The sequence below is a fragment of the Phyllostomus discolor genome, chromosome 2 (assembly GCF_004126475.2).
Source record: "Phyllostomus discolor isolate MPI-MPIP mPhyDis1 chromosome 2, mPhyDis1.pri.v3, whole genome shotgun sequence".
Lineage (NCBI taxonomy): Eukaryota > Metazoa > Chordata > Mammalia > Chiroptera > Phyllostomidae > Phyllostomus > Phyllostomus discolor.
Genome location: NC_040904.2, coordinates 71,941,214 through 71,968,897, shown reverse-complemented (window position 1 = coordinate 71,968,897; position 27,684 = coordinate 71,941,214). Strand labels below are relative to the sequence as shown.

The 27,684-nt window shown below is 34.9% G+C and overlaps 1 protein-coding gene across 3 annotated transcripts in view; it reads right to left on the bottom strand.

The window, feature by feature from the left end:
• The window catches only part of CADM2 (cell adhesion molecule 2), a 1,092,572-nt gene that overhangs the window by 538,686 nt on the left and 526,202 nt on the right, over positions 1-27,684 (bottom strand). The gene's annotated exons all lie outside the window — the stretch shown is intronic.

Genomic DNA, 27,684 nt, shown 5'->3' with positions numbered 1-27,684 from the left:
CATATTCTGATAAATGCCATGAAAGAGAAAAGCAGCAAGATAACAGAAAGAATAAGAGGGAACTTTATTTATAAGGTGTTGGAACTCAGAGAGGGCAGCTCTAGGAAATAACATTGGAACAGGGACCTGGAGATGAATTACCCAGAAAGGGAGTGAGTATGAATATCATAGGAAGAAGAAACAGTGCCCTGCAACACCCACCCTGAGGTGGGAGATACATTCCAAGAGCTGAAAGAAGGTCGGGGTGTGGAGAGAAGCAGTGAATGATGGGAAGGGGCTCCACACGGGGCCACAGTGATAGCAGCAGCAGGTCATAGGCAGCAAGGTGAAAATGCTTTACTTTTATTGCAATAGGCAATCAATGAAGCATTTGAAACAGGAAAGCAACATGATTGTTATAGACAGAATATCTATTGCCCCCACAAATTATATGTTAAATTCCCTAATCCTAATGTAATGATGTTTGGAGGCGGGCCTTTGGGAAGTTATGAGGTTTACATGAGGTGATGAGGGTGGGGCCCTGTGATGAGATTAGTGTCTTTATAAGAAGAGAAAGAAACCAGAGCTCACTCTCTCTGTCAGGTGAGAAGGCAGATGTCTGTAAGCCACAGAGAGCCCTCATCAGGGAACCAAATCAACTGGCTCCTTAATCTTGGACTTGCCAGCCTCCAGAACTCTGGGAAATAAATCCCTGCTGTTTAAGCCACTCAGATGTACTTTGTTATACTAGACCAGGCTAAGACAATGATCTAAACCATCACTTATGGTTTTAAAGGGTAGCCATTATAGCAATTAGAATTTAACATTAAGTGAATAGCATACTAAAAGAATAACAAGGTCTCACACAGTACCAAGGATTAATTAAATCGCTTGCTGAATGAATCAGTGAATATAAGACAAGTCCGGCAGCTCTCTTTGTTCTAGCACAAAAGAGTAGTGTATTAATCCCAATGCAACCATATCTACTGCAAACCTATTTTACAAAGCTTGAAAAAGCCTTAGAAGCATAAAGTTGTCAACTACAAGCGGAAATTGCAAGTGTACTTAAATTTCCAAGTATAGACTAAGATTTCAGTTCTTATTTCTGGAACCAGAAAACACTGAGCTTAGTGTTCAATACCAGCTCTTGCTTTTTGTCTGACATTAAACAAACTATTTCATTTTTTTATGAACTTCCTAACTTCATATTTAAGTGGAACACTAATACATTTTTGGCTGATGGTTGGATGATTAAATAAAGTAATGTATGTAAGGTTCTGCAACACTTAATATTTTGTTTAATATGAGAGAGAACCCCCTCCCCCCAAAAAAGCCTAGAATTATCTTCTGGAAAGTGGGCTGCTTGTAAGTACAAGCTTCTCTAAATAGGTGAGTGTTCTACAAACCCTCTGTAGCAGTGCCCCAGCTGCAATTGTTGAGTTTGGCTTCAGTGAATTTTTTGAAGACTCTTTCAACATATTTGCTCATTTCATTAGGGGTGATTTATGAGTGTACCTACCCATACTGAACTGACTGTTCTGCAGTTTTTGACCAAAAATGGAATGACTCCTATGCCCTACCTTCCCTATTCACCCAATCTTGAGCCAAGAAACTTGTTTGTTTCCCTGAATGAAAAAATCCTCAAAGAGAAATGTTTCCCCAAAGTGGAAGAGGTGAAACAAAAACCAGCAGAAACACTAAAAGGCATCGAAATCAAGGAGTTCAAAAATTGTTTTGAACAGTGCAAAAAAAATCTTGATAAGTGTATTGAATCAAATAAAGAATACTTTGAAGCTGACCGAAGTTTAAACATGTAAGGATAAATACACAATCTTTTATAAATAAATTCTGGGGTTTTTTGGGTCTCCCCCTCATATAGTTAACTATTTCCCTTGTTTGGTTGTTTTTCTGTTCAAAAGTAGAATGACTTGTAAAGGAAGTAGCATTTATAATCATGGTTAAATATTGTATTTAGTTTCTCTTGGTTTTATTGCTTTGTTTTCCCTGAGAGAAAACTTTTTGGTTAAGAAGGACACAGATATCACTAGTAGGGAGGCTCTAGATTAGTGGTGAGTGTGGGAGACAGGCATACCATGAAGTCACCAAAATTAATCTTTTCCTTCTGGCATACTTGGTGTGGATGAATCCTTACCTATACTACAAGAACAACAACAGTCACTGCAATAGTAATGCTGGCATTAGCTGCAGCAGTGGTCATAACTCACATTTACATTATGATGTGTACATCAGGCCCTCTTGTAAGCATAACAACACTCATACGTAAGTATACCAATTGCCCCCATTTATTACTAAGAATGTTGAGACATAAGAGGTTAAGTAAGCAATGAGTTGAATACCATGTAGTTATTATTAGAAGAGGTGGACTTTGAACCCAGGAAGCTTAATCAAGATTCTGAACTCTTAACTACTAAGTTATGAAAAGAAAGAAAGGGTTCACATGTGCATGTCCATATGTGGGTATCAAAATGCTGGTGTCTCCCACTGTTGTTCTAGACCTAAGCTATTCTAGAATTTTCTTCTCAAAAATGTCATAGACAAACATGGCAGCAAACTGATGTGTGGCCCTTGGGGTGTCTGCGATAATTCCAACAGGAGGGTGACAGCAGAGGTTGGTGAGCAGACAAACATGAAAAAGTAACAAGACAGGTCCTTAAGAGCTTGGCCAGTGGGAAAATGTGTAAACCTACAAGGTGACACAATGGTGAAGTTCTGTGCTTGTGAGACTGCGGTAAAAGTGGCGTGTGCCTGCAAGTGCAGGTAGGAGACAGAATCAGACTAAGAAATACAGTCTCAAAGATCACACATGAGAAATTTACTGCTGAAACATTTTACCAAAGGATATTTGACAGAAAGGATAATCAACTCAAAATAGACTAAAAAATGTCACACGGAAAGAGTATAAAATACTATTAGGGGAAAAATGTAATCCTTACTATAATGATTCGGATGATGCTGGAGCAAAACATTTTATAATACTACCACAAAAGAGATGCACGTGATTTTAAGAGTGGTTATAACCTTTGCCAGGCCTACAAAATGCAGCTTTTTTAATGTTGTTAATTTGTAGCTTTTGTGATAGAAATTATGTTACATTATAAAGAATAAGCAAAACATGCTGAATCATAAATTATAAAAAGTGGTGGCTGTCTTCCTAATGTTGTGCACTTCTGTATTATTCTAAGCCTTCACTAAGAGTCCTTTGACAGTGTCAGAGCCAAAAACAATATTTAAAAGGAAACAATAATAAATTGCCATATTAATTTTGTATATAAAATTAAGTGCATTTACTGAAAAAGGGCATTTGAATATTTATTTTGGTGCAGTTTGTGGAAGTGGCAGTACATAACTATAGATTCCATAGAATTATTATATGTGTATATATATATATATTTAGTGCATGAAATAGCAAGCACTAGTATGGAGTATTTGAAAATTATGATATGAGATTCATATCTCTAAGACTAAAATATCCATAGAAATTGTTTTACAATAGGGAGACTTAAGTACTGCAGAAAGAAGTAGAAAAAACTGTGGATCCTAGCTAACATTTCACCCAACAACAGAATACACATCCTTCCAAAATACCATGAAACATTACCAAGCTGAAACATATACTAGACTATACAAGAGATTTTAATAAACTTAAAAGGATTCAAGCCATAACATGCATTCTTTGAACACATTAAATAAAAATTCAGAAACAGAATGTTTTCTTGACAATTTCTAAATTTTGGAAATAAAATAACACATCTAAATAAATGAATGAACTCCTTCTTTCTTTCGGCTGCATAGAATTCCATTGTGTAAATGTACCATAGTTTTTTGATCCATTCATTTACTGATGGACACCTAGGTTGCTTCCAACATTTGGCTATTGTAAATTGTGCTGCTATGAACATTGGAGTGCATAGGTTCTTTTGGATTGGTGTTTCAGGGTTCTTAGGGTATAGTCCCAGAAGTGGAATTGCTGGGTCAAAAGGCAGATCCATTTTTACTTTTCTGAGAAAATTCCATACTGTTTTCCTAAGTGAAATAAGCCAAGAGGTGAAAGACAAATACCATATGCTCTCACCTTTAACAGGAACCTAAACAACAAAACAAACAAACAAGCAAAATATAGCCAAAGACACTGAAATAGAGAACAGGCTGACAGTGTCCAGAGGAGTGAGGGGAGGGAATTTCAGGGGAATTTGAGGGGGAAAAGGGAAGGGTTTATAGGAACAAGTATAAAGGGCACATGGACAAAAACTAGGGGGTGTGCAAATGGGAGGGAGGTGGGGAGGGCTGGGTGGGTGGGCAGAGATAGGAGTAAAAGAAAATTGTACTTGAACAGCAATTAAAATAAAATAAAATAAACAATAAATAAAGATGAAAAATACTATGTGACTATTTGTAAGATGCTGCTAAAGCAATACTTTGAAGGGAGTTTATAGTAATAAAGACCTATCTGCGAAAAGGACAATGTTCTCAAATCAGTGACATCAGGTTTCACCTTAAGAACCTGGAAAAATAATAGTACAATATGAATAATATGCACAATATAAAAAAGAAGAAAATAATAAAGATCAAAGAAGAAATTATTGAAATGGAAAAACAGAACATAAATGAATGAACAAAACACTCAATAAAATCAATCAACCTTTGGCCATTATTTTGGGGTTGTAATTCACAAAGAAAGAAATTCCTAGTTTGATTAGAGGGAGAGTTTCTTTTGGGTGATCTTTATAGTGTTGGATGGTTTCATCATAGCTGGGATATGTATTTACACTTTGGTATTCATAAATGAATAGCATCCTCAAATTATACTTATGCCTAATTAACTCACAATATATTAAATATATTTCTGATTGAACCATCCAATAAATAATCCATTTTCCTTATTTGGTTAAGTTGTTGGATGGTTTCATCATAGCTGGGATATGTATTTACACTTTGGTATTCATAAATGAATAGCATCCTCAAATTATACTTATGCCTAATTAACTCACAATATATTAAATATATTTCTGATTGAACCATCCAATAAATAATCCATTTTCCTTATTTGGTTAAGTTGTACCTGTCCATCACCGCTAATTTTCTGCTGATCCAGAAATGTATCAACAAACTCTACTCTTTCTCTCTGTGGTCACACCTTATCACACACAGTTCTAGGACCTTCCTATACTCTTAATGCATTCTCAGTGACAAAACAGAAGAGAAAAATAAATCAATTTCTTATATACTGCCAGAGATTCACTCCAATTGATGTTATTTATTTTATTAGGACAGTCACCTACAAAGGAGTTCCCATCAGAATGTCAGCTGATTTCTCAGAAGAGACCTTGCAGGTAAGAAGGGGCTGGAAAGAAGTATTCCAAGTCATGAAAAGCAAGGACCTACATCCAAGATTGCTCTATCCAGCTAAGCTTTCATTTAGAATGGAAGGACAGATAAAGTGCTTCTCAGATAAGGCCAGATTAAAGGAGTTCCTCATTACCAAGCCCTTATTATATGAAATGTTAAAGGGACTTATCTAAAAAAAAGAAGATAAAAAATATGAACAGTAAAAAGATGTAAAACTCACAGTCATTAACAACCACACCTAAAACAAAAGCAAACTAAGTAAACAAATAGAACAGAAACAGGACCACAGAATTGGAGATGGAGATCACATGAGGGTTAGCAATAGGGGAGTGGGAGGAGGAGAGAGGGGGAAAAGGTACAGAGAATAAGTAGCATAGATGGTAGGTAGAAAACAGGGGGAGGGCAAGAATAGTATGGGACATGTAGAAGCTAAAGAACTTATGACACGTGGTCATGAACTAAAGGGAAGGGTATTGGTGGGAGAGGGTGGGCAGGATGGAGGGGAGTGAATGGGGAAAATGGGACAACTGTAGTAGCATAATCAATAAAATATATTTTAAAAAGAATGTTTACACTGAAACTAGAGGGAAAATTCAGATAAGCAAGCCATTAGAAAGATGTATTTGGAAAAAATTATTTTTCCTTGCCAATGAAAATATGAGTGCATGTGTTTTTGTTTATGCATATCTAAACATTTCTAGCTACCATTTTATTGACTGCTTAATAAATCACTAAGTACTTTATCTATATAATTATATTTTTATGTTCAAATAGTCCTGAGGGCTATATTTAGTTACTAAGCCCATTAAAAATAAGGGAAGAGACATAGCTCGTGCATCTACCCTTAGTTCATGTACACATGATGAATCTATGAGTTAGCTGTAGATACATCTAACTCATATTTTTCTATGATGCTGCTTTCCTTCATTGAGCTATGATTGATGCAAAATTAAAATATGTTTGGTCATTCATTGCCTCACTGTTTGTTGGAGGCTTTCTAATTCCAAGAGCTGTTTCATGAAAAATAAATTAAGATGCAAGAGAATCTGCCCCTACCTCCATGCTGTGCTCAAGTTACACAACTTGCAGGGGATATATGCACACAAGTGAGAATGTAATCTAGCTTATGTGTGGGGGTCTGGTCAGAGATGTTTATTTATTGCTCTTCACTCAGTTTCCTTGCTTTTCTGAGGTAAGTGGGCTATAAATTATACTTTGTATTTCCTGGTAATTTCTAGTTCATAGTATTGCATATTCATTGTTTGATATTTTACATTAAATCTTCTGAACTTACAGTTGGTCTCCTTCTCTCCTTTCTCTCCTTTCTTTCCCTGAAGATCCTGATGCTGGGCATCCAGGGCCTACCACGCTTGTGTCTCTGTGTCCCTAATTCCTAAACAATTCAATTTGACCTTTTGACTCATGTCTTCCATACTTTAAAGATCAGAACGTAAGTGTGTTTGTCTATTGCTCCCACTTTAGGCAGCAAATTCCCAAGTTTATAATTTCTTTGTGGAACAGAAAAGTAACAGAATGAAGCCCAGCAGTAGTTAACAGATATAATCTATAAACCTGTTTTTCTGGAATTGGATTTTTCATGTTTGTTATTCAGTAATAAAAATTACAATTAATTGCTATATGGTATCTAAAATATCAATATTTGTTACATCACATCCTACCTATAACATTAAGTTTTTATAGTTATTTAACAGGATGACCTCTCTGCCATGTCTGCTATGAAGAGATGATAGAAATGATCATTTGTTTTGTAGCTATTTTGTTGCATAAACAGCATGAAGCACTTCTACAAATGTCATTTCATTATCTTTAGAACTATAGCAATTATTATCAGAAAATAAACATAGTTTTGGAAATATTTTCAGATTATAAAATGACTATATTAATATATACTTGGACATTGTATGTATGTGTGTGTGCATGAGAGAGAGAGAACTAAAGAGATGAGAAGCAGGCAAGGGAGAGCATAGGATACTTATATGACTGCCGGACACATAACAGAAAGTCAGTAAAACCTGAATGAGTAAACAGAATAGTAAAGTGAGAAGAGATTATAGAAAGATAAAATAGATAAGAAATCTACAAAAGTGTAAAGGAGCAAACTCTTTAACAAAAGAGGGATATTTTCCCAAAACCACAGCATTCACTAAGAGACCCATGAAGATCGTTGGAATATCCTGGACTTAAGAAACTCTCTGGGATACTCTGGATTAGGTGATTTTCACTGCTTCTCCTGGACCCACAGGCCTGGGGGAAGGCTTACCTCCCCATTGATATGAATGGCCCAAAGTACTATTTTTTTCAACACCTTGAGTACCACCACGAAGCATATAAAAACAGGGTTCTATGTCATTTCCTGCTCTTTCCCTGATTTTCTAAGTGACCTTACAGAATGTGTTAAAAATCTTCAAAAATCAATTTGCTTATTTTTGTTAATCTTTAATTACTTCTTTCCAGAATATTAATTTACAGAAATGAATTACTTTTAGTAAAAGTCACATGCTTATAAACTATAAAGCAAACATATCCTAAGCAGTACTTTATTTTAATAAAGAAAGATGCAAACATAAAAGAATGACTGAAGTCATCACACTTAAATGCAAAGGACATAGATAAGTATATAGCCATAGTGGCCAATAACACTGAATGTAAGAAAAAATGAATATAGTTAGCTAAGACTGAGGAAGCTTTCATATGTGGTTATATAGTTCTGTGGAAAAAAAGTATAATTCCTCAAAAATAGTCTATTTATTACAGTTGTTTAATTAAGGTATATAATAAATTTCCTTAAAATTTATATATATTTATATATGAATGTACACTTATATATTTATAAATATTTATAATATACATTTATGTATATATTTGTATAAATATATATTTATACATTTATAAATATATCTATTATACACACACACAGGCACACACACACATACCTGTGGTACATCCAAAGTTAAGTAGAAAATATAATTATGCAGAAATCTGTCCTATGTATCCACTTTTCTTTAGATTTTTGGATATTTTGAGAAAAGTAAATTTCCCTTTACTTTTTCTAGAAAATTTATTTCATTTTACTGTGCTAATGAAAAGTTGATTACATTTGGAAAAGTATATATATATATATATATATATGAATATATACATTCATAATACAGTTACATTATAGTATACTCAGTGAATTTAAAAAGTAATGAATAGCCCTGGCTGGTGTGGTTCAGTGGATTGAGCATGGGTCTGAGAAACAAAAGGTTGCCAGTACAATTCCCAGTCAGGGCACATGATGGTTTCAGGCCAGGTCCTCAGTAGGGGGTGTGGGAGAGGCAACCACACATTGATGATTGTCTCTCACTCTTTCTCCTTCCTTTCCCCTCTAAAAATAAACAAATAAAAGTATAAAAAATAAAAATAAGAATAATGAAAATTAATGAATAGTCCTGAAGTATGCTGAAAAGATTTAATACAAGTTTCTTAGTTACAGAAGGTAGCAGACAGGATTCTAAGATGATTCCTGCAGTGGCCTAAAAATGCCCCTAAAATTAATCAAGTCCTAATACCTGAAACCTTTAAAAGTTACTTTATAAGAAAAAAAGATCAGTTTGAATCTGATTAAATTGTGGATCTTGAGCTGGAGAGTTTATTCTGAATTATCTTGGTGGCCCTTAACTCTCACTGCAGTGTCTGTGTGAGAGAAGGTAAAGGCAAGAGTTGGTGTACAGAAATGAGGAGGAGAGAACACGACCACAGAGGCAGGGATTAGAGTGGGATGGCCATAAGTGAAGAATGCCGGTGGCCACCGGAAGCTGGAAGAGACAAAGAACAAGTAGGTTCATAAGTAAAACCTCCAGAGCAAGAATGAACTCTTGACACTGATTTTGGCCCAGTAATACTAATTTCAGACTTTTGGCCTCTAGCACTGTGGGGGAATACATTTTTGTTGCTTTAAGCCAACAATTTTGTGGTAATTCATTAGAGCAGTCACAGGAAACCAAAACAGATTTTGATACCTAGAAGTAAGATGTGCTACAATACATAGATGAACATGTGGAAGTGATTTTGAAATTTGATAACGGTGAGAACCAAAGCATTGCAGGTTCGATTCCCAGTCAGGGCACATGCCTGGGTTGCCGACCAGGTCCCCAGTGGGGGCCATGTGAAAGGCAACCACACATTGATGTTTCTCTCTCTCTCTTTCTCCCTTCCTTCCCCTCTCTGAAAATAAATAAATAAAATCTTTTTAAAAAGTACAAGGTTTAATCAGAAACAAAGAAAAAAATCTTAAAAAAAAAGAAATTTGATAATGGATAGTAGCTGAAAGTACCTTGAGGCATTTGACAGAAAAAGCCTAAACTATTTTAAACAGAATGTTGATTATGAATATGGGTGTATAAGATACCTTTTGAGAACTCAGAAGGAAATGAAGAACATGTTATAAGAAACTGAAGAAAGGTTGATTTTTAACATATGTCTTATAGTCATTCTAAATTATGTCTTATAGTCATGCATTTATCTTTCCAAATAATTAAGAAGATTGTATATTTGCTATCATTTAAAAAATGCTGTCAAATAGGAACAAAAATGAACACTGAATTCATCACATGTCTGCTCTCATTCCTTCTCCCAAAATAAATAACTTGATTCAGTGGTTGAATCAGAGCTTATATAATGAATGAGAAATGATATTTGGGTCAGTGATATAATTCTGTTCACTGTTTGAAGATGAAGCATATACAATAAACAGGGTTCTGCAGAAGTAATGTCATTGAGTGTGATTGGTAGGGTACGTGAACGCCTCACACAAGATGGACAGCAATTTGAGCACTTCACCTAAAATGTCATATAATGTGCTTGAGCGTGATATTGTTGTGTTACAGAATTACATGCTTATGATTTTGTAATGAAAGATTTTTATGTAATAAAGGAGCATTATTTTAAAAGGGGGCGTTATTTGTGCTGGGTGTGTATAAGCTGTTTTCTAAATAGTCTACTATTTATTATTCTAGTTGTCATTAAATAATTTATTAAGTACATGTGAAAAGTGGTAATCTTTGTTAATATTATTTGTGTAAAAGAGCAAACTAAAAGCCTAGAAAATTTGACACTAGAGTCAAGAATAGATAGTCTTCTGTAAGGTTATTAAAATGATGACAATGGTATAATTCTAACAATATCAACAGTCAAAGACCCTAATGTAAAATGACCAAATAATTAGAATGGAACATGAGGGTATATTTTTCAGCTGAGACCGAACATGTGGATTAAAGTGGAGTCCCATTGATAAGGGCACATGAGTAAAAATAATTCATATTAGAGTTTTTGTTTTTGTATTTGTAATGGAAATATTTTGTTTTTGTATTTGTTGAGAAATATTATCTTATCATAGTTTCAGTATATAAACATTATAATTAATTTGAAATTTAAAAAAAACATATTTAACAGTCTGTGTTCTAAAATAATAAAATTGATTCATTTGAAATAGCTTTAAAACTCTAAATATTAATGCTAACCACATATGATGATAGCATCAAAAATATTACAGAAAGCAATTCTGAATTGATTTATATAGAAAAAGAAGTGTAATTGAAATTCACATGTGAATATTTTAAAAAATCACACCATAATCATTTTTTTCTTGAGTTAAGAGACTAGGTACTTATATATCCATGCTTATAATCCTATAGGAGAATTATTAAGGCACTCTTTTGAATTAGAATAACCCAGTGGTCTAGCTGTCTATCTACTAATATATTGTTAGAGAATTATATATGAGTATTAATGACAAAGCCTTCAATGGAGTATTAGAAAACAAGCATTCTGCAATATGAGTTAGAACAATAAATAAAGAAGAACAGATTTGGGAAAATATATATTGTAAGTGTTGTTAAACAAATAGTCTTCATTTGATTTATTGATTTACCTATGCATTTATTTAGTTGCCAATGTCAAATCACTAAAATAAAAATATTTCAAAGGTACAATTATGGAAGTATGGTTTTAAAAATAAAGTCTTTTTGTCCATCTAGAATGTATTTGTCCCATTTGGACCATGTATTCTTTTTGTAAATAAAATATCTTTTATTTCTGTTTTTACAACTAAAAGTTCTTATATAGCTATCTTTTGTTCCACAATTAGATTATGACTCTTTGAGAACAGACTTCATGCTGTTTCCTGCCTTGTATATCTCAAGAATCTGGCATAGATTCTGGAGGGGAAAAAAACTAAAGGTTACACAATTAACTGTTTTATAAAGAAAACTAATATGTTAAACTAATAATTACATTTCAAAATCTATGGTAACCTAAAAGACTGTTATTGAAGAGAAGCTCCAAGATGATGGAATAGGAAAAAGTTGTACTCACCTCTTCCCATTACCCCATCAAAGTTACAAATGCAATTACAGCACAATTAACCTGGATAACAAATTGAAGACTATCTGACCAGAGGTCATATAACCAAGGTTATTTTTAAAAATCACTTTCAGATTGGCAGAACAGGCAGTGACTAGAATGAGCTGGCTGGTACCTATTCATGACGGTTGAGAATCTGGAGGAATATCATGGCTGCAGTGATACCCCCTGAGGAGCAGGTATCTCAGCCCTATGCCAGGCTCCCCACCCCAGAACACCAGTGCCAGGAAGAAAAGCCCACATCTGGTTCTGAAAATCAGCAGTGATTTTTCTACCCATCCCAGTGAGAGGGGAGGCTGCTGTAAATCCATGTGTCCTCCTAAAGTGACAATACACAAGCTCTCACTTGTAGGTAGATTCTGGCTACCTGGGTTCTGGCAGTGGGTCGGAGGTTCAGTGGTGCTAGAGTCATACAGAGAGAGGCTGAGTGTGAGGCTTTGGGGTGAGGGCTGGAGGGACAGCCTCCAATGTCCCTGTGTTGAGTCCTCCTACTACATGGCCCATGGGCATCATCTTTCCTAGGCTTGGCCCTCCCCCAACAGGGCAGTATACTGTTGAGCTACACAAGCAGCCCCTGCTGATTCCCTGAGTACCTGCCCTGCCAACTTCCACTCAGCCGGGAACTCTGCCAGCAGTAACAAACTTGGGCCAGAGCTGCAGTCATTCTTGAAAATTTCTCCAGAAATTTCAGGAAAGCTTGTGGGTAGGGTGCCAGAAACAGACAGGCAGAAACTGAGTTGTGTAGCTTTAGAGCAAGGGCTGTCTTCCCATACAGCCAACAAGCAGCGCTTTTTCTGTGTTAAGACCTCCCTCCCCCGGCCAAATCATAACCTGCTTTAGCCTAGTGAACTCTACTAGCACGACCCTCAGGACTCTCTGAGACCCCTACCCACCACAAAGGCTCCAGGCAGATCGCAGCTGGTCTCAGTGTACCCCGAGCCTCGCTGAGTGGCCTCAGATCCAGCACTGGCACCAAGTTTGAAGCTATATTAACCTGTTGAAGACCACTTGCCCCTACCTAGCGACTCCCTGAGTCCCTGCCTCGTGAAATTTGCATACTGCTCAAGGCTCTATCAGTAGATAAACCTATTGGCTGGTTGCAGGCTGCAGGCAGCGGTAGATCTTGGGGTGCCTTGGACCTTTTGCTGACCTGCCCTAGGCCTTGTAGTGGAGGGAACCAGCCTCAGTGTACAGCTTGGTCCCTCTCACATGTACCCAGGCCCAGCAGGAGTAGCTACCAACCATAGATCTGTTTGTAGCTTTTAACAGGTCATCCAGGGCTGGTCATAGGAAACATCTGACATTGACCTGCACCAGAGTAACTCACTAGAATCCCCAGAACCAACACACTTGGAGGCTGGCTACAGACTGTAACAGAATACAAGCCAATTACCTCCACAAGTGGCACATCCAAAGAGGGGTCTGGACAGACACCAGACCCTGCTGGGGCATATAACACCTGATAGGATTGACCCTCCTCCCCTTACCCCCCAAAAGCAGCATGTACACTGTGATTGTCGAAAATCCTCACAACCAATCAGCCTAAGGGTAAACCCTACCCTTGGAAGTGTCAACAACAATCAAGGCTCAACTACAATAGGAGGGCATGCATAACCCACACATGGTACACTCCTGGAACACCTGGCTCAGGCGATCAGGAGACTGCACAACTGAATCCCATAGGATACCTACTACATAAGGCCATCCTATAAAGATTGGGAAACATATTAGATTGTAGTCATGTGATCATATGATATGATACGATCAGCAAATTGGGAATAGAGGGATCATAATAACACAATAAATTAATATATGACAAACTCACAGCTAACACTGTACTCAATGAGGAAAAGTTAGAAGCACTTGTCTTGAGATCACGCATAAGACAGTGAGGTTTACTTATACCACTCAATAAATATTATACTGGAAGTCTTAGCCACGGCAATCATGCAAGAAGAAATGAGGCATGCAAATTAAAAAAAAAGTAAAACTGTCATTATTTTCAGATGACATGATACTATATAAAGAGTCTTAAAGATTCCACCAAAGAACTACTAGAACTGATAAATAAATTCAGTAAGGTAGCAGGATACAAAATAAATATTCAGAAATCAGTTGAATTTTCATACATCTATAATGAATTATCAAAAACAGCAATTTTTTTCATTTACAACACTATCAAGAAATAAAATACTTAAGAATAAATTTAATGAAATAGGAAAAAGAAATGTGCTTGGAAAACTGTAAGACACTGAAGTAAAAAATGAAGGGGATATAAATAAATGGAAACATATATGAGTATGCCATGTTCATGCATAGAAAAAAATAACATGCTAACTTTTCTCCATAATACACAAAGCAGTCTATAGATTCAATGTAACTCCTATCAAAATATCAATTATGTTTTTCAAAAAAATAGCGCAAGTAATCCTAAAATTTACATGAAACAGCAAAAGCACTCAAATAGCAAAAACAATCTTGAAAAACAATAATATGGGAAGTATCACTCTACCTGATATCAAACAATACTGCAAGGTTCTAGAAATCAAAATAGCATGGTATTGGCATAAAAACAGATATATAGATCAATGGAACAGAACAGAGGGCCTAGAAATTAAAGATACATACATGGAAAATTAATACATGGTAAAGTAGGAACACATGAGAAGTAAAGACAGGCTATTCAATAAATAGTATAGGAAATATTGAACAAATACATGCAAAAATTAAACTAGGTAAGAGGGCCATCCTATTATATAGTATATAAGAATGAAGTCAAAATGGATTAAAGACTTAAATGTAAAGCTTGAAACCATAAATTCCTTGAAGGAAACATAGGCATTAACCTCTGGCATTTCTCTTGGCAATATTTTTCCTGATATATCTCTCAGGGCAAGAGAAGCAAAATTAAATAAATAAATAAATAAATAAACAAATGGGACCACAAAAGTTAAAAAGGAAACCATCAACAAAATGAACAGACAACCAACTGAATGAAAAAAGATATCCTCCAATTCTACTTCTGATAAGGAGTTAATATCCAAACTTTAGAAAGAACTCAGACAACTCAACACTAAAATACCAAACAATCCCATTAAAAAATGGGCAGAGGAAATGAATAGACATTTCTCAAAAAAGGACATACAGATGGCCAATAGACATATGAAAAAATGCTCAGTATCAGTAATCATCAGAGAAATGCAAATTAAAACCACAATGAGATGTGACCTCACAACTGTCAGAATGGCATCATCAATAAATCAATAAACAAGTATTGTGGGAAGATGTAGAGAAAAGGGGATCCTCATGGACCGTTGGTAGAAATGCAGATTGGTGCAGCCACTTGAGAATCATTATGGAAGTTCCTCCAAAAATTAAAAATGAAACTGCCTTATGGCCCAGCAATTCCACTTTTGGCAATGTATCCAAAGAACCCAGAAACACTAATTTGAAAAGATATATACACCCCTATGTTTATTCCAGCATTATGTACAATCACCAAGATATGGAAGCAACCCAAATGCCCATCAATAGACAAGTGGATAAAGAAGTGGTGTGTAAATATAAAAGGATATGACTCTACCATTAAAAAGTATGAAATCTTACCATTTGTAACTACATGGATGGACCAAGAAGGTATTATGCCAAGAGAAATAAGTCAGACAGAGAAGACAAATGCCTTTCAATTTGATGGTTGTCGGAGGGGCAACCATCAGGAGGATGGGTGAATAAGTGAGGAGCTTAAGAAGTAAAAATTGGTAGTATAACAGGGTGCAGCCAAGAGGAGGCCCCAAATAGGGATTTAGAATGAGGCCCAGAACTCAGGGTGTCGAGGAAATATTAGAAAGGCATATAAGATATCCTCACCCCTTCCCCCCTTCAGGTGTGGATTGGGGGAAGGGACAAATGGAGCAGGGCCATTGAGAGCTGTTTTGCATAGCAACAGCTTTGCAGCTAACCTCTGGCCTGGTCATTTAACATATCTATAACCTTTATCTGGTTACATAGATATGTTAAATAGCTGTGGCCATGCTCTGAGCCAGGGGAATGGCAGTAACTTCCCCATCAAGATGTAACTGAGAGGAAACTCCCTTGAGTTACAGTGCCTACATGGGAGCTTGGAGAAGACTGGCTCCTTGACATGGGCCACACCTGCCCAGACTCACAATGGCAGCCCAGGAAAGCTGGAAGGATATGAGAGTGCTGGCAAGTGTAGCCAATTGTGGGAGGAGTTGGAAATGGGGCTGCAGAAGAAGACTGGTGCAGGGATTTAAACCCAGACCCAGCAGCCACTGGGGGCAGAACCATGCAGTTTTGCCAGAGAGGGGACACCCACAGCTTTAGAAGGGGGAACCACCACCCGGCTTTAGCAGAGATCCCAGCGACACAGCTGATGGTGCTGGGAACTGAGGGAGGCCTACCAGCTGAGATGGATGACTGGGAAGAACTGGAGGCTGCCTGAGCCATGGACTTCTATTTCTTTTCCTGAGATATGGTACCCCAGACTGGGCAAAGGGGTGAAGGAAGGGCTGTGTGTGTTTGTGGGTGTTTTAAGGGACTTTGAGATTTTGATGAAGACATTAGGTCACTACTTTAAGTCTGTATAGCATTAAATAAACATTTCCTTTCCTTTTCACGATCTCTGGCATTGAGAGAAGTCTTTCCTATAAGACGGCAGACATAATGAACCTGGAGGGTTCCTTTCAATAACAGTACATTGTCCTTGGCCCCTCCTTGTTATTCTGTAACAGTAGTTACAAAATAGTTACTGGATGCAAATTTCAGCATAGGAAATATAGTCAATAATGTTATAATAGCTGTGTGTAGTCCCCCATGGGTACCTGAATTATCGGGGATCACTTTATAAATTATATAATTATCTGATCAATATTCTGCACAACTGAAACTAATAGTAAACAATATTGAATTTCAACTGTTAACTGAAATATAATATTTAAAAAATAATAATATAACCACACAAATAAAATAATCTATTCAAAACACTTTAGCCACAGGACTCTGGCTTCTTACCTCTTGGTGGGACATATCTTACAGATGAAGAAAACTACAAAGAAATTTTGAACTTTAATTAGCAGTGGTATTTACGTTATAATTCTGAAACTATTATTTGTGTGATATCCAATAGAAGAAATGGGTAAATATTGATGTTGGGAACCTGGATTCTCACTAATGGAAAACAGTGTTAAAAAATGAAATGAAGAAAGGAAAAAATAAATACTGTGATATCAGACAATTCTTTTACAAGGAAGTTAATATTCATCTGTCTATTTACCAAGAAACCTAAATTTCCTTGCCTCGTTTAACATGTTTTAGATAGATATTTTTAATAAATAATTGTGAAATTCTATTATGTTTATAAGTATGAAATCTGACATGAAAGTCAAGGTAGAGTTTTTTCAGTATAATGAAATAATCCAAAGAAAGGATATATTTACAGGTACAACAAAAGTATTCATAAGTTCCTTAAAATGTGCCAAGCACTGTGTTAGTAAAGGGTTCACAAAGGAAAATGGGACTCAAGATTTCTACGTGGGTCACGTGTGACCATCAGTTGCTTATTTACATAATTGCTTCAAACATGTGAAGACTGGCAGTGGAACCAAGATGATTATGAATATTATTAACATTTTCTTGTGAATGCACATTTAGTGTCCATTTGAAAGTTTAAAATAGTTAAGTATTACTTATCACAATTACATTTGATTTTCTTTCCATAATGAGACTGCCAAGTTTATGTGGTTTAAAAATTAAAGCTTCCATCATTTTCTCATTTCAAGAACACAAAGGCTAAATTGCTTTATTTTATTTTTAGAATAGGAAATATGCATTGTCATTTCCTCATAACTCAGCAGTAATAGGAGCATATTTAAATAACAATGCATTTACATTTAAGGATGGGAATTTAGATTAGAAAAGAAAATCCAAAAGGTAATATTTGTTAAAGTGTCATTAGTCTGATTCTGTTTGCAAAAGAATAGTACCTTTTTAATTATTGCTTTTAATGCTTTTCTTTTAGTGAATGTGATTAATAAAATAACATAATAAAGATGTACTTTATCATATTTAATTACTTATATTTAGGTTGCATGAACCCCCCTAGAACTTCAGTGGAAAAGTGAAATTACTGTTTACCAAAAAAAGAAAGGATAAAATAGTAAGGAAACAAAAGTTAATTTCAAGCTTCAAAGAAGATATTATAGGTAATGAAGGTTAAAATAAAAATGACACTATAAAAGCAATTAAGTCTGCCCCTTTAAGGAGCAATGCATGAAAGATGGTGATAGCCTCAAATTGTTCATATTTGCATAGGAAAGGTCATAAGATATCACTGGATTGTTAACACTGAGCAAGAGAATTCCTTAGAAAACCAGAACCAGATTCACATTCCATTATAGGACATCAGGTCACCATACAACCACAATACACATAATCACTATTATGGCATTATGTAATTTTCATATTTTATGTAGGACAAACACACTCTTGCTTCATTTTCATAGATACTTTCTTGCCCAGAAAATGTTTGAGTAGAACTCTCTAATCCTCAGCATGATCACTCTTGTATTTATCTTAAATCTCTGTGTATCCTAATATAAACCATAAAACAGTATAATTCAGTTACAATTATGTTGGTTTTCATTGTGTTTCAGCATGTTACAAAATGTGAAGAGAGAGTCAAATAAACAGTAGTGTCTGTCTCTGGGTATTTTTCTCATTACAACTTTTGTATAATGTGACACATTTGAAATACTATAGCAAACATAAGAAAGAACATAATTCTCATATATTTTTGTGTTTTTAATAATTCTCCAAGAGCATTACAAGAAAGGATTTCTAAATGAAAACAATGACTCTGATGCCCTAAAATATGAAAGAACTCTATGTCAGCATATGGAGAAACTGTTTGAAAGAGATTGCCTATTACTGCCCTTATTAACATTAATCATGTATGACCTAGTCTATAGACATTTACTTGACCAAAGACACACACAACTGTTCATTATAATACCTGTGCATAAATAGCAATAGTATTCTTCAGCTGAGGTTATATGTCATGAGGCTAAATCAAATTGTATGTTGAATTTTAAGGAAGAACATCTGCTTGGAGTACATTAAACAGCAACAGATGTTGCTAAATTAAATAACTATCAATCTTAGGCCCATAATTTCATTGTTGGGTGTTCACATTCAAAGTATAGCCACAAATGGGCAAGGAACGTATATCATAAAGTCAGCAATACTACCCTTAAGTAAAGCAGCAATTAGAATCCAACTAAAGATAATAGCCAAAATTGTGTCCTGTTTTTCATTTAGGGGACAATGCCAAATGGAACTAAAATAAGCTAGGGTATGAGATAATTAAAAATTTTTGTGTTTTGCTTTTGTCTATATTTTGGTAAAACCATGTACACATTTTACATAAAATCTTTCAGTTTTATGATGTTTTATTAGACCATTTACTACCATGAATTTCTCATATATGGCATAATTTAAAGTCACCAAAGAAAGATTAAGCTGTACTTGTAATTATATAGTAAAAGGGAAAACTGCTAATATATTTTAAAAATATTTTTCATCAACAAAATTTAAACTAAATCATTTTCTCTTTAAGATATATTTAATCAAAGACAAAATTCTTCACTTGAATTTCAGAATTTTTAATATAAAAGTCAAAATATTTAATATTGAGGTAAGAGTAGTTTTGAATGTATATTTCTTTGAAACTATGTTGTTCATTCTCATATAAACAGAAGGCACATTAACAAAAATTTTGAACTTTTTCTTCTTAATAGATACATTTTGATATAAAGGAAAATAATTTTAGAGTTAAATGTATGGTATCCAACATAACTACAATATTCACTGAAATATGTACCGTTATTAAACCTTTCCAGAGAAACATAAATGCACAGCACTTAAAAAGTTTCTCACATTTGTTTACATTGGAGACATTTATCTATACTAATAGAAAGAGACCTTAATTTAATCCATTAAATATTACTTCTTAACTAAAACAAAACAGGCTTAGCAAAGTGACTCAGTGACTCACATTAAAGGAAAAGCAAAGAAAGGCAAAAATAAAGTGAAACAATAGCCAAACAAGCTTTCTGTCTTTTCAATGTACTACTATAAAGGTTTAGTTGTATCATACTCACATTCATATAATATTTAATTGAAAATTATTACATTCAGAAATAAACCATATATTTAGCATGATTATTAAAACATGAAAGTGAAATTTAGCATCTCTGCTTACTAAAGATGAGGGTCAGGTGTTCATTTGGAGGAAGAAGAACACCCTTGCTGTATCATTAGAACATTATTTACTTTTGAACCATTATAATGAACAAAGATGACTCTTCTACTAATTAAAAGTACTTTGTCCTTTTCCAAGATAATGAGCCTTCACTTCTCCTTACAGTGCTTCTAGCCTCAAAACTACTAAATTCTAAAGCCATTTAGGTTCCTGAACCATCAATTCGTTTTCTTTGTTTCAAAGGAAATAAATGTGATGATGTGTCTCTAAAAATGCCTGTCTATGCTATAAATCAGGGGTATCAAACTCATTTTCACCAGGGGCTACATCAGCCTCATGGTTGACTTCAAAGGGCCAAAATAATTTTAGGACTGTGTAAGTGTAACTACTCTTTAACTGTTAAGGAGTTGACATTACATTCGGCCCTTTTAAGGCAACCATGAGGCTGATGTGGCTGCCGGTGAAAATGAGTTTGACACCCCTTCTATAAAGACTATGCATCTACATGGTAGAGCACTGATAGTATTTGTTGCCCTTCAATGTAACAGTCTCTCCATCTCTATGCCTCAGGTTCCCCATGTCTGCAAATGGCAAGGGTTCTCCAAAGGTTACTAACAGGAAGACTATGAAGTAAATGACATTCTTAGTGTGTTTTCTTTGGCCCACATGTTTTAAACATTTTAGAATTAACTGACTTAAAATTAAAAAAAAAAGAACATGTATCTACAAACTTGAATTCTCCCAGCCTTCAATGTAAAAGTCAAAGAAGCAAGCTGCATTTAAATAAATATAAGTACCATTTTATTTTTAAATAATTATATTGGAAATGAGACAAATATTTCATATAAATATATTAATTTAAGTGTTATGTATATTTCGAGAAACTGTTAGTGCTTATATGACCTCATAACTATGATTAAATGTGGCTCTTTAAGTTGTGTATACCAAAATTGCATGATTAACTATGGTTTAATTATTGTAGAAAAAAAGCATTATCATAAATTTTACAGATCATAGTATAATTCTCCTGAAAATGATTCATTTACTTTACAGAGAAATTTATTTCAGATACGTTGATAACTAATACTCAGAATGATAAATGATATTGATTAATATTACTCTATTTTTAATTAGAAGTGTGATGTTTAAAAAATCTATACATTTTGAAAACAATATGTATAAGTATCTCCTTGCCCTGACTGGTATGGCTCAGTTGGTTGGGCATCCTCCCCCAAAACAAAAAGTTATCAGTTTGATTCCTGGTCAGAGCACATAACTAGGTTATGGATTCTGTCCTGGTTGGGGAACAAGAGGAAACTGATTGATGTTTCTCTCTTACATTCATATTTCTCTCCCACTCTTTTGAAAGCCACTGTTTAGATATGTTTCTGTTTATTTTTAAACCCATATGTGTTGCAAAATATATGCACATTGACAAAAATTGTTTTGTATTTAAAATGTACTCTAGTTTGCATTTCTCACTTTAAAAAGTTAATAAATATTGTTAACACTCCATATGATACACAATTTCAAATATTTCAAGTTCACAGCATTTTCATCAGACTAAAACAAATTACTGAACATTTAGATTTCTAAAGGTATTTTCAAACTTTAGATTCAAAAAGAAACTCAGTTTTCACCATTTTTTCCCCAAAACTTCACATATATTTACAAGTTGATCATTCACATGAAATATAATTACAGCACTTTTTCTTGTTTTACCTTGACGCAGCCTGATTATACCAGGGATGATTAATGTGCTTACCTAAAACAGGAAAAAAAAAAGTGTTAGTTTCAAAAGAATACTTTTCTGAAGTTTGCAGTGGAAAAAAAAATAAGACATGGCAAATAAACAATCATAACTCTCATTCCAACTTCTATTTTCCTTTGCACCCCAGAGATCTTCATGACTGTGACAAAATCAAATGGATTTAGCCATGTCCAAAACTGCAGAGCCAAAGAGACTTTACGGATGACCTGGTGGCAAGTATGTTTTTATTAAGTGGAAGATATCTATTTTTGTCATTTCTTTTCTGCTACCAGCATATAATGAATCAAATAAAAAATATCAACAAAAGGTTTGTGTAATTGTATTACTTCCCATATTACTTCCCAACTGTAGTATGGATCTTAGAAATATCCATACTACAAATGTGATTCTATCACAATATAAATCATACTATTCACATTTACCTGTCTGAGCAATTTTAGAACATTGATCTGTTTAAGATCCGGTGCAATAATAGCAAAATGGAAATAATGAAGTGTCTAAAGAATTACACTGTGTCTACCAATTACATATCATATGACATGTTACATATATGCATGTATAATTTGTCATGTCTATGAATTATAAACAAATTATAGGTTTATGGTAAAACTAGAAAAGTTATTTTTCCTGCTTTATATTAGTAGACTTAGAGAACTAAAGAAGTTATTGGAATCTTTTTAAAATGAGAACATTCATGATCTTAAATGCTGACATTTTTCTTTTTTTTTTTAAGATTTTATTTATTTATTTTTAGGGAGGGAAAGGAGGGAGATGGATATATATATATATATATATATATATATAGAGAGAGAGAGAGAGAGAGAGAGAGAGAGAGAGAGAGAGAGAGAGAAAGAGAGCGAAACATCAATGTGCGGTTGCTGGGGGTTCTGGCCTGCAACCCAGGAATGTACCCTGGCTGGGAATCGAACCTGGGACACTTCGGTTCCCAGCCCGCACTCAATCTACTGAGCTACGCCAGCCAGGGCTAAATGCTGACATTTTTCTATGTTCCCACCTATATCCAAATTTGAGAAAAGAGCTCAATCTATGGGGCATCTCAACCCATTCCTATGGGTGAGACAGGGTTCTAAGCAGAGGCAGCAAACACCATCTGAACTGCCAGGTTAGGCTTTCCAAAGATCATGTGTGAAATATTACTTAGTATGTTGCTTTATTGACATTATAAATTTGAAAAAAGATGCATTTAAGACTCTAACTTTGTGAAATGATTAGCCACTTATTCTCATGAATTTACTTAGGAACATGTGTTTTATATTGCATTTTAGACTAGCTCTTATGAACCCTCATCGGAGTCTTTACTCTTGTATTCACTTTTTGAGTGCCATGAGATGAGAAATCACATTTACTTTTTGACTCTAACATGTAGCACAGTGTTAGATATGCAGTAGAAACTGAAATGCTTTTACAGAATCAATAAATAGATGGATGAAAGAATCATTGTGTTAATCACAAACTAAAACTAAAACTGAAAACTGGAAGTTAAGCTATTGTCCAGTAAAATCCAAGACAGCTGAATATTAAATATACAGTTGAATATTAAATAAATGTGTGCTTGGTTGGTTATTTACTTTTTACTTAGTAAAGCTAAAAAAATACCCTAAGAATTTTACTAAAGTTTTTAAAATTAAAACAGAGAAAGCAACAGTGTTTTGTGGTTCAATAAACTGGAATGACACATCAATAGGACATGAGGGAGAAATTTTAGGCAATTTTATGCATGTAAAAAAACAATTCTAGGTTTCAATTTACCAATAAAAATGTAACTCATTTCATGTAATGTCTGCTTTGAGAGGCAGAATTTTGAATTGAACTTTGCTGATTTTCCAATTAACATAGTTAAGGCAGATTTGCACAATTTAGGTAAGTTGTAGTTTCTTTGAGTCATACTTCTACCTGTAAAAGAGGGGAAGAACAAAAGAACAGGTGGCTTCCTTTGTGTTATCTGAAAAGAATTCCAAAGAATTCTAAAGAAAGAAAATTCTTAAATATAGACACACATAGCTTTTTATAATGGAGATTCATGAAAGGCCTGTAGTAACTTTCCACCATAGTTTTAACCAATTACTGTTCCTTTAATTTTCTTCATCATGGAGTCAGTTGTACTTATAAGTATTTATATTCTTTCTTTCCTTCATTAAACATATTTGTGATAATCTGGGCAGGGATCCCAGATTGCTTTATTTTTGTTTATTATTTGTAGACTGTCTTAGATTTTTCTGAAAGAGTCTATTCAAAATTATTATTACCATAATTATAGAAAGATTGGCACTCTATGAGATTATAAGGAGATTCTCCATTATTGCATAATGAGTTAAATACCATACATTTTTTAGGAGTGATGTATTTTAGGGATAGAACATTTTAATTTTAATATTGCCTACATGTCTAGACTGTATTCAGAACACAATATGATTGTAACTGTGTCAGGCTGTTGTCCGAAATCAGAACCCTGTCTATAGACTGGTTTTATTTCATTTTGTTGTAATTATTTGCTATTGTCACACATTCCACAATGCTCTTCTCAAAAACATGGGATTGATAACAAACCATAACATTTTTTTAAAGATTTTATTTATTTATTTATTTAGGGAGGGAAGAAAGGGAGAGAGAGAGGGGGGGGGGAGAGAGAGAGAGAGAGAGAGACATCAATGTGCAGTTGTGCGGTTGCTGGGGGTTATGGCCTGCAACCCAGGAATGTACCCTGGCTGGGAATCGAACCTGGGACACTTTGGTTCCCAGCCCGCACTCAATCTACTGAGCTACACCAGCCAGGACAAACCATAACTTTTAACACAGTGCAGATTGTCTCTGTCCTCATGGATGAAAACCACAATTAAATTCATATTATACCATGAATATAATATTTAAAAACAGAAACCAATTAATGTAGCTTAAATCTTTTAAATAAGTCATCTAATTGTGTCTATACCTATTTAAATGCAGGGAAAGCTAAAGAGTATATCAATTTCTAACAAGATCATAGCCCTCAGGATATGAATTGCAATGTCATTACTATGATAGTGATAGTGATATCATCATGCATTATATTTCCAACATAGTCACTGTGTAGCTCTCATGGACACCTTGTGCCAGTAGTTCATGGTGATTCCCACTTTGCCTTATTATTGTTTACACAGTTTGGAAAAAGTTCAACCACTGTTAATACAACAAGAACAGTTCGTGTGACATCTATGTAACCTGGCATCCAAGGGGAGTTGACTGGAATGTGCATGTGTGACCAATATTGACTTTACTGTATTAGTCAGTGGGGGCAGTAGATGCCACTGAGTGAGCATATGTACTGTGTGGCTGTCACATTCAAAATTATTGAGCAAGTAGAACAATGAATCTGCATCAAATTCTGCATTAAGCTTGAAAATTTCTCCTTGGAAATTATTCAGGTGATTCAGAAGGTCACAGCTATGGATGGGCAACTGGTGACTGGCAGCTTCATGACAACAATCGTCCCACTCATGCATCACATCTCATGCAGAGTTTTTGGCAAAACATCAAATCACCCAGGTGAACCAGCCTCCCTACAGCCCAGATTTGGCACCCTGAGACTTCTGGCTTTTCCCAAAACTAAATCACTTTTGAAAGTGAAGAGATTTCAGACTGTTGATGAGGTTCAGGAAAATATAACAGAGCAGCTGTTGGTGACTGGGAGATCTGTGTGAGGTTCCAAGGTGCCTACTTTGAAGGGGACTGAGGTGTCATTGTCCCATGTACAGTGTTTCTTATATCTTGTATCTTCCCCAATAAATATCTCTGCTTTTCATATTACATGGCTGAGTACTCATATATCCCCATAGTTCCTGGATGCTTGGACAGATACATAAACATAAGAACTAAAGGAACTTTGAATATATTCTAACATATTATATGTGAAAATAAGACATTGAATGATTACCCTAGGCTCAAACAAATCTTGAATTCTGGTTCAACTATCTTTTAACTTTACTTCAGATAATCATTCCTTTTTTTCCATTTTAAAAGTGAACTCTTTTGAAAACATCCATTCAAACTTTGTAATATATTCACAGCATGTTTATGACATATATACAATCAATGTTAAAATTAAAAAAAAACAATTCAGCTTCTTATGGACAGTGATCTCTAGCCACTTTTCCAGGACAACACAAGCATACTACATATTTTCAGGATCAGGTTCTTCATTTCTGTTCAGAAAATTCATTCTGCTCAGCAGCCCTTTTACTTGGCTCTCAAGTATTAAAATGTCTCTACTTCTAGACTACTGGACTTAAGTCACTTTTAACTTAAAGACCAAGGAAATTTACATTTCATATTCATCTGATTCCCTGATTCTCATTGAACTTGTATAGTCTCAGACAAAAAGATACCAGTCTCCTAGCCTCGGTCTGTACCCATTGTTTGAGTTTCCCCTTTGAGTTATTTCATTCCAGAGTCCTTCTTTTTTACACTAATGGAGGTTTTTATTGTCACCTAAACTCTCAGGTTACCTACCCAACTAACTGAGAGTTGAAAGTCTGCATGACCTCTGTATTTTTTATTGTTTTGTGCATTTATAGTGGTCCCCATTCCCTCCCCTGCATTATTCTCCCCTGCCCTACCCACCAAACTTCCTTATGCATAGCTATAGTGCCTTTCATTTTATAGAATACACATTACTTATAACATAGTACAAATCAAAGGTCAGGAAACTATTTCTGCAAAGGTCAGGAAACTATTTCTGCAAATCAGCAATTTGCTGATCACTGGCATTAGCTACTTGGAAAAAATAATCTAATAATACCTACTATACCAACTCATGATATTGGGAGTATCAAGTGAAATAATATATCATAAATAGCCCAAGGATATATATGTGTTTGATGATGCCTATTTTGGAAGTTTCCACAAAGATAACTCCAGGATTTCTCTTTGTATTTTTATTTTCTGATCTATATATTGAAGGCAGATAGATTAGATAATCTCAAAAGATCTTTCACAATGAAATATTGTGGGAAATGTTATAAATGATTAGTATTAAGAAAAAACTCACCCTGGCTGGCGTAGCTCAGTGGATTGAGCGCGGGCTGGGAACCAAAGTGTCCCAGGTTCGATTCCCAGCCAGGGTACGTGCCTGGGTTGCAGGTCATGATCCCCAGCAACCGCACATTGATGTTTCTCTCTCTCTCTGTCTATCTCCCTCCCTTCCCTCTCTAAAAATAAATAAATAAAATATTTAAAAAAAACCTCATTATGTCTAAAAGTGAGCAAAAATGCATAGCTAGGTAAAAATTCAGCAGACATCTATAACACCTGTAACTGGGCTAAACAATTACTGCATTTTTAAAAAATGCTAGAAAATTCTCCCAGTTGATTGGGCATCATCCTGCAAGGCAAAGTGTAACCAGTTTGATTCCCTGTTAAGGCACATGCCTGGGTTGCTGGCAGGTCCCCTGGTTGGGGTGCACACAAGAGGCATCCAATCGATGTTTCTCTCTCACATTGATGTTTATCTGCCTCTTCTCCCCCCTTCCTCTCTAAGAATAAATAAAATCATTAAAAAAATGTTAGAAAACTTTATCTGTAATCACATATCTGGATACTGTTATGAGTGAAAATTGGTTATTGGTTAAATTCTCCCTAAGAGACAGATACACTTATTAACTTTCTTAGCTATATTTCTCAGATCATGAGAAACTATTGATATCTATAAACCCATAAATACAATATTGCTAAGAAAACTGAAGGAGCATTATTTTTTTTCTTTCCCTAAATGATTTAAACCCCATGAGGAGGCCCTAGAGCTATGACAACAAATATTTTGATGAAGATTCTAATCTTTGTCTAATGGAGGAATATATTTGTAAAGTGAGAA